At 32.7% G+C, this 8,746-nt stretch overlaps 1 protein-coding gene and 2 pseudogenes across 7 annotated transcripts in view; 2 read left to right on the top strand and 1 right to left on the bottom strand.

Annotated features, from left to right (window-relative positions):
* The first annotated feature begins 6,709 nt into the window (after positions 1–6,709).
* On the top strand, positions 6,710–8,559 carry LOC111406677 (annotated as a pseudogene).
* The window catches only part of LOC111405867 (putative pentatricopeptide repeat-containing protein At1g02420), a 5,877-nt gene continuing 4,870 nt past the window's right edge, over positions 7,740–8,746 (bottom strand). For 5 of the 7 annotated variants that reach the window (XM_023034940.1, XM_023034943.1, XM_023034944.1 and 2 more), the window contains one exon: positions 7,740–8,555. The gene's annotated coding sequence lies outside the window, so the exon portion shown is untranslated. The remainder of the gene's footprint in view (positions 8,556–8,746) is intronic. The other 2 variants (XM_023034942.1, XM_023034941.1) reach the window with 2 other exon arrangements.
* Positions 7,896–8,559, top strand: LOC111406676 (annotated as a pseudogene).

Raw genomic sequence — 8,746 nt, 5'->3', positions numbered from 1 at the left:
TGAATAGTGTGATGATAGGAAATGTGTGATTACAAAATTAAAAAAAGAAAGTTATGAATTTGCGTGTACCACTATTTTATTGAAGGATGTGGTTGAAATAATGTCAAATTACTATTTAAGAATGTATTTTCAAATAATTATGCTCCTTTTACATAAAATGGTATATAAGGGGTTCCATAAAATAACGTGGAGGAAAAAGATTGGATGAAAAAATTGACTGTATTTTAAATTGATTAATGATAAAGTGACACGCGACATTATGTAACCTAATACATAAAACTTAATGTACATGTAGTAAGATCCTTTTCAAAAGATTATGCTTTTTGTACATAAAAATAGTACATAAGAGGTTACGAAAAATAATGTGGAGGGAGAAGATTGAAAGAAAAAATTAATTGTATTTTAAACTGATAAATAATAAAGTGATATATGATCTTATGTAACTTATTATATAAAGTTTAATGTACATGTATTAAGATCATTTTTCAAATAATGTAGATCAAACAAGGCCATATTTAAAGGTCCAGGTCATGACCTAATAATGCGCATGTCTATCCAATCTCAGTTAATCTGACATGGAACCTTATCTAGTAATTTGTCCACTTTTCCACTCCACGTCTTAATTTTAATAGGGCTGCTTGATGTATAGGTAGGACTTCTATCGACACCTCACATGGGGGTCGGTGGATTAATTTTTGGATATTATCTATTCAGGTGGGATCTATGCTTTTATGAGTGCCCTGTAAATATTCTGTCAACTATAAATCTGTACACAGATTTATTTTAATTTTAATCATCCTGTCCTAGGGCATCTTTCGCATAGTTACAAGTGAAATTTATTTTAAACAATTTAGGGGTGGCGTGTTTAATTTTGGGGGCGGCAGCACTTTGAATAAATTAATGTTGAATCATTGTATTAAACAATAGCCTGTCAATATATACATTGTTGTTAGTCCTGACGCACGGAACAATTTTTGGATTAATACATCACGGCCAATGCCTTTGAGTGAAAGTTGAGGAAAAAGTTGCTTTCAGATTGAATAAATAAATAAAAGCGAATGAATTTACGCGCTTAATTGAAAAAATAAAAGTTGTTTAAGTAAAAAAATTCTTCATTGCGTATTATGGATTTTCTTGTTTTTGTAATTAATTAGTTATTATATTATATATTGTACCCCAAAAATTTTAAATAAAAATTAGTATCTTATGCATTTAAGGAGGTTAATAATTTAGTACACTCTTGCTAGTTGTGTTTGGAAAATTTTGCTTATTTAAATGAGATTATTAATCTATTGATATTAACGAATCATGCTACAAGTACATAATGTTTTGACAAAAAAATCTTACAGACAACACACGGCGCGATATCATTGGAAGATGGAAAAAAAAAACAGTCTACTAACATTTTGTCATATCAACGTCGGTACAAGTTGTGTTAAATTTTTTTTTTGTACTTATGACTTTATTGTTAACTATATAATATTATTTATATTTTTGATGCGATCACGAGAAATTTAAGGCAAGGGTGACTTTCAATGTCCAAAAAAGTGGGTAATTTAAGATGAGGGCCACCTTATCACGTCTTATTTTAATTTTCAAGCAAGCATCCGTCCTTTTCGGCATATATTTTGATTTGTGTGTAACAACTAACTTTTGGTTGACTAATTAATTGTATAGGTTTAAAGAAATTTAAATGAAAAATAACTTGGAACAGTTCGCATGAGTGAGCCTAAAGAAGTTTGATTACTTAAACACTATTAGTCGAGAAAGTAGAATCTAATCAATGATGATCGAACTTGTAACCTTTTATGCTCAATTGGTCATGCCTCAATTGCTCAACACACCATCTTCACACCAAATACCCATTTGTGAGGCTTCCAAGACGATTGAGACTATAATAAGTATGTCTTGTCGACAATAAGGACGACAAACAGGGCGAAGCACTCGCAATCTGCCAGCTCGGCTTGATCAAACTCTGCTGATGGGAGAGTTGGGCTTGTTTTGAGACTTAAATCTCGTTTGACTCGTGAATAGTTTGACTCGAGACCCATGAGCTAGGATCGAGTCCATAATTGCCTGAGGTCAAATCAAAGGTCCAAACAAGCTTGAAGGAGCTGAGCTCGTTGTTGTAACCGACTCAATCCTAACTGACCACAATATGACAATTGACTTGCTACCCACTCTTCAACCAACGCATTAAAAGATAATTTTAAAAAATAATAATAATAAATAAAATCACTTCAAATCTTTTCTTCTTACCTTCTTTTCATTCTTTCCACCTTTAAAAAGTGGAGAGGTCACTACCGTTCCATATTTTATGGCAATAGAAAATATTCGCATCGATAAGAAATACTCATAACAAATGAAACGTGGTAAATGGTGCAATAGAGTGATCGATATTATTTATCAACCTTTGACCCTTTACTTTTTTAGATCAATTCTCAAGTCGATTTTAAATATTGATAAATTGTGAGTATATGAAAATAAATATGTTGCGAAAAGAATATTTCACTTTTATATCATTTTTCGCCTTACATATCTATATGTATGGTGATGACACCTAATTCGCTTATAATTTACAAGAAACGCCCTCTTTACAAGTCGATGAACACGTTCGATACATAATACTATTAAGTTCTACTCTCCAAAGAATCAAAGTATATAAAATTTTATCTCATTTTTCTTTCCCAATAGTATCTAGCATGGTCCAAAAATGTGTCATGGATTAGTACGTGTCTATGTGCACGTGTGTGTTTACTAATTTAATTTGTTTAGAAAAAACGTAGGAATCCTCGAGAATCCACAATTTCTTCAAAGTCTTGCCGCCCCGAGGGCCTAAATGGACGCCGCCCTTGAATTCTGCAACTCAGTCCCATTGCTTATATCAAAGACAAGTAGAATTTTTATTAATTAAGGCACCTAATTTTCAAATGTATTGGGATGTCAAATGAGTTATTTAATTTCTTGATTTGAAATTATTAATGTTTTATTTCAGGAAGTGCTCAAATGTGGGTCTTTTCATCTTTCTACCTCAAGTGAATTTCACTTATAATTTTCTTTTTTTTCTAGAAGTTACAAGAAGTAGGCTAACTTAAGCTCATAAGGTCGAAAATTCGTGTGTCGATAATAGATTTAGTTAGACAAACTTTATAAACCCTTGAACGTTCTATTGTATATGATCAATTTTATTAATAGGAGTAATTCAAATTCTTTATATGTTCCATAGGTCAAAATTTTATTTGGAACTTTTTGAAAATGGTCGAAATAAAATTACACTCAATAACTAATATTTTCGAAAGTTCATTTTGAACTTACTCTTCCGATTATAGGTGAAAAATCAACAACTAAATTGCCTCCCGGGGCATATCACAGTGGTGTAAAGGACAATGTTGAGGTATATTCAATCTTGTTGGTAGTCGCAGTGTGAGGGTCCGATTCTTGAAATATGGATTGAGACTCTTTGTGGGCACCAGTGTAGAGGCAGTTCTTGTTTCCTGACTTGTTGGGACATATCCCGCGATTAACCTCTTTCACGATCTCCAGGGACAGGGCAATGGGGGACCTTAAGGTTGGGGTTCAACTTTTAAAATCAACAACTAAATTATTGAAATCAACCTGTTTCAACACATATTTTTCAATCAGTTTTGATGTTTTACCAGAACCCCTACTGACCCTCTTAGTAGGTGGGTCCCATGCAAGACTCACTTGCATAAAAAATTGGCCAAAAACCCACCCTAGGCCAATGACGTGAGTGGTAGGTAGGGCCCGAGTTTCGTCCTTTTTCAATAGACATTCGCACATCCATTAATATTGTTTGAGATTAATGACTTTATCCACAATTATGTTATAAAAGTATTTGGACTTTTATTTTTAAAAACGGGCCTTAATTTTTTGGGCCCCTAGGCAGCTGCCTAGCCCAGGCTAGCTCTGCAAGTCTTTGGTTCCAATTTCTACAATCAACCTTGTTAACAGCAGCTATCCAAATAAAAAATAAAAAATAAAAAATAATATTATATAACTTCTCATCGTTATATTTTAATACAGAGTCCACTAATGTTGTATTTTCCTTTCCATACTTGTACATTGAAGTCTGTTTGGTAAGTTACATTAAAATAAATAAAGAAATTAAAATCATGTTTATTGTACTACTATTCAATACAAATAAATATTATGTTCCAGAACATGCACCGAAAAGTCGTACTCTAACCCAACTTTATCTACAAGCATGATTTGAACGCAACGAGGAAAAATATTTAGAGGTTGTGTAATTATTAATTAAGCGGCTTAGAGCAAGCAATTTTTTACCCTAATACGTGCGATCGTCATCATTTCTTAAATAAATTCGTTTCTTGCATTAGGTTAATCCAAGCCTAACAACTGGCCACGTGGCATACCAATTAAAATTTTCCACCCATGATCTCGACTAATTAGCCTAATCCAAAAATAGATTTGGACAATGAAATTCTCGATTTCTTAGTTTGGCAGTAAATAACTCCCCAAGATACATTACTCATTCAAGAAATGTTTGTCTCTTTTACCTTTCAATTTCCAAAGGTTTATGAACTTCTAAAAATTTATCATCTTACAAGATAACATATTTGTTAAGCGGAATGTTATTCGCCCTTGTTTGAGCTATATTTTCAGTCATAAAAAATGAGAATTTCAATCGTTGGAGATCAATTTCAGCCACTATATTTGACTTCATCTCTCTTACATGGAACCCGAGTTTGAAAATAACGGTCAAAATTTTTCTACTTTCTTCTTTAAATAAATCAAACAATTAATATGACAAATTATTTAAAGTCATCTTAAAGTTACAGCATGGTATTTATTATTTTAAAAAATTATAAGATTAAATAGTACAGTCATCAAATTTATTGTAAGTCTTTTTTTAGTTAAGTAAAGTGAATTATATTTATATCTAGTTCAGTATATTATAATAGTATTGAGTTTTATATTTCCGTCATAAAATATTAACTTTGTGAAAAAAAAAAATCAACAGCACAAGCCCTTATATGTTAATTATTTTTTAAACTGTTTGGAAAGGATTTTATATACTATTTAATTTATAAGTAGATAAAAATGAACGATAGAAAATACTTGTAGATCAATTGAAATATATAGTTGAAAATGAAATTTGACCATTTATAAAAATTTATAAATGATTTATAAGTTTATCAACAGAGGTTTGATACTTGAACGATATTAGATTTTATTTTTAACTTGTCCTTCAAGACATTAACTCGTTTCTTAACAACAATATCAAAAGTCAATTGTTTATTTAAGCTTTAGGCGAAACAATCAAGTCTTAATGTTTCAATTTAAAATATCAACTTTGTTACGAGGAATAACGTAATGACGTGATAATTTTTACTCTTAAATAAACTATGTACATAATTAATATGAACATTTTAAAAGAAATATATGAAAAAATGAAGTTAATGAAGACCCAAGACTTAATTAGTATTCGAAGAATTCCAAGAATAGATAAGGTAGGTACCTACGTCAGATTAATGGAGATTAGAGCAACTGTCTGAGCTAGGAATTAAACTAGAAGTGATGGTAGAATAGAAATACAAGTAATTTCCATTATTTATGTCTTGTTTGGTAGAAATTTTTAGAAAATAAGCTTAGCAAAAATTAATCTTTTGAAGTATGTATGATTAAAAAGTAGGAAAAAAAATTATAAATTCACGTTTTCAAAATTATTTTACCGAGATAATGTGATTGTAAATGAATTTTTAAAGAATGGAACCAAACAGCATAAATAGTACAATTTCTACCTTCATTTTTTTCATGACCATCTTCAAGTTTGTACAATACATACATACAATTATGGAACAACTAAAAACTCTATTACAAAACTACGTGATATGCAAGAATTTAAAATTTTAATTCAACGGGATTGCGTAAACATTAATTTATGGGAAATGCTATTCTACCAGAGTCCAGAATACTCTCGTGCAAGGAGGCCCACCCCATTTTTTTAATGGCCAAAAAACAATACCCATCCCCCCTTATATGCGAAGAGTCTGACCAGTGTCTATATAAATGACCCTAACCCTAGCAGAATAGCATTTCCCTTAATTTATATCCATTTAGGATTAGGGAAATACCACCAAGTCGCCAATGGAAGACGTCCTTTAAACATATTGCAACTTTCATGGAAATTCGGCAAAATTGACCACTTGTAAAAGAAACTATTGAAATACTCGAATATTACAATTTTCCATAAAATCTAACCATTACTTGGTATGTGTACAATTTTTGAGGTAAAACTTGAAAGTTTCCCAAATAATATTCATTTCGCGAGACAGTTGGATGGTATTTGTGATATTGTAGAGAGTATTTCGATTGTTGAAGGGAGTGCACCCGTCTTCATTCTCTACTAGTAATATTGATAAGGTTATAGACTATCTCGGAAATTATCTTCCCATAGATTTTGCAATGAATCCTAGCCAGCAAAGATTAACATCCACATAACAAAAAAAGGATCGATATGAAAGACTAGTTACATTGCATTGCGAGAATCCATATTGATATTCGAAAGAAGTTGACCTCCTTGCTTCATTAATGTACATGTCGAGCTCTTTTTCTCCTCAGTACACAGAGACAAAATGTTAACAAAATGGATAAAAATGATTTGTATAACCGATACCAAATCTATGGCAGCTTCAAGATTTATCAATGAATTTTCTATTGCATTCTGATGGTAAATTCAACTGATATGATTGATTTTCGACCAAGAAGGATAATAGTTACAGGGTTTGCGAAGCACTTTGTGGGAGATGGTGGCACAATTAATGGTATTGATAAGTAAAATAATATCATACACTGGAATGGATTAAACAAACATCCCTGTGCCTGACGATCTTGATTCTATTCAAAAGGGGGTTGCAACTAGTATGGTATCCTAAGACGCATTCTAATTATAATCTCATCAGAGGATACCTCAAGAACCAGCTCAAATTCAAAGTAAGCATTTCTTCATAAATTGCATTTTTTATGCAACTTATTCCTTAATTTTGTAAGTTTAGACTGTTTCTGTGTGTTGTATTTCAGGGTTTTGTCATATCAGATTCGGAGGTATTGATCGAATAACATTGCAGCCATATGTTAACTATACTTATTCAGTTCAAGCTGGAATCAACGTTGTCGGTACTCTAAAATGTGTTCATATGAGGTATCTATTTGTGAACTAAAGACATGATCTTGTCTGATCTTTCGAACGTCATGCTTCCATACAAGTTCGTTGAATTCGATAATGATCTGTCCTGACTAGTGAAGGAAAATGTGATGCCAATATGCAGAATTGACGATTCTGCAGAGAGTATATTGATGGTCAAATTTATCGTAGGACTGCGAGAATCCAATGGCTGATCGATCCTTGGTAAGTAAACTTGGAAGTCAGGTCGATAATCAGACACTTCTTAGCATGAATTTATCCCATTTCCCTTTGATAATCACTGGAAAATGTTTACTTAGAGCAAATTTTCTTCAAACATGAGCATAGAGAATTGGCCAAGGAAGATGTGAGAAAATCATAAGTATTTCTAAAGCATGGTCCTCTTTCCGTGAAAGCACAAAAGATACTCGTGGCAAGAAGTCATACCAAAGATATTTACGAACAATGTGAAGGATGGAAGATAAAATGGAAATGGCCATTCTGGAAACTCAACAGTTGGTATGCTCTAAACATTAGAATCATAAATCTTAATTTACATAAAATCAAGAGTCTATTAAGAATTCAGAACCAGATATGGAAAATTCATCCGATTCGTCTTGTTTGATAGGTGGGGTACTACAATACTAACAGCCGTCGGGAACACTGTAGATCCCAGCAGAGAATTTATACACGATGAAAACCCCGACAGGGAATTCTTATACTCCAATGACTTCTGATATGCTATTGTCATCATGGGTGCGGTACTACAATACTAACAGCCGTCACGAACACTGTAGATCCCAGCAGATAATTTATATACAATGAAAACACCGACAGGTAATTCTTATACTCCAATGACTTCTCTTATGCTATTGTCACCATGGGTGAACTACCGTACTCAGAGTATGTTGGAGATAGCAAAGATTTGACAATATCTGAACCATTGAACCAGGTTACAGTACAATAACTAAAGCGTGTGAATCTGTGAAATGTTTTCATAATCATTTTCGGGCGCTCAGTTGTAGTCGAACCTTAAAATGGAAGCACCGGTGGCTGCTTGGCTTCTGGGGACTGAAGGCCAAGGGATTGCTGACATTCCTTACAGCAACTATGGTTTCACAGGAAACTTGCCCGCACTTGGATGACGACTGTCTATCAGCTTCTGATGAATGTCGGCAATCCACAAAATGATCCCCTATTTCCATATGGTTATGGCCTTGCCACCAAACCAACAGAACTAATAGCAGCCCAGTAACTCATTCCACAATTTTTCTTCAGTTTTTAATATACCATTTGAGTAAAATGGTTCTCCCACATCAAAATAAGTTCCAGTCTTTTTTTCTTCTCAAAAAACTCTAGTCGAAATCGGTTGGGAATTAGAGGTTCCCTCCTTGTGATAATTTAAAAATATTAGCAGATGTAGATATTTTACGATAAAAAAACAGAGTGCATATCAATTGTGAAGTATAAATGAAATGGGTTATTTTTACTTCTAAAGTATTATCATAAATTTCCTTAGTGCATATAATTTTTTAAGTGTTACTATTTTAAATGGGACCCCCCCCCCCCCCCCCTAAAAGC

This window comes from Olea europaea, chromosome 12 (genome assembly GCF_002742605.1).
Source record: "Olea europaea var. sylvestris chromosome 12, O_europaea_v1, whole genome shotgun sequence".
NCBI lineage: Eukaryota > Viridiplantae > Streptophyta > Magnoliopsida > Lamiales > Oleaceae > Olea > Olea europaea.
This window is presented reverse-complemented; position numbering and strand designations above follow the sequence as displayed.